Source organism: Bison bison, unplaced genomic scaffold (assembly GCF_000754665.1).
Source record: "Bison bison bison isolate TAMUID 2011002044 unplaced genomic scaffold, Bison_UMD1.0 scf7180017864193, whole genome shotgun sequence".
Lineage (NCBI taxonomy): Eukaryota > Metazoa > Chordata > Mammalia > Artiodactyla > Bovidae > Bison > Bison bison.
In genome coordinates, this window is record NW_011494765.1 from 3,849,518 (window position 1) to 3,849,980 (window position 463).

Here is a 463-nt window from a genome sequence, read left to right on the forward strand (position 1 = left end):
CCTCGTGAGATTTCCTGGTCGGCATCCAGGGATGACCTGCCACTGGGATTCACACGGGTCAGCTGCCCTCACACCCCTCATGGCCTCATCAGGGAAAGCTTCCATTTAGGAACAGCATGGACCCATCTTGTAGGAGACTCCTGGGGGCTGAGCCCCGGGGGGTTAGAACTGGGTGAGACGCAGCAGTGATAACAGCACTCACGGTGGCTGTATTGTGTTCTCACTGGCCATCCGGCCGCACGGCTCTCTGATGAGACGGACGCTGTTATCTGTCCCATGACACCAAGGAGAAGGGGCTCGGGGAACGCTGTTTGCCAGAGGCCTGGGCCTGGATTTGAGCCCCTTGGAGGAGACGCCCACCTGCTTTTCCATCCTACTCCAGGGACCCCGGCCTGTGTGGAGCCCTTCGCGGGGCCTCCCCCATGGAGCCCCAGGGAGGCTGTTTTTTCTCTGCCAGTCACTC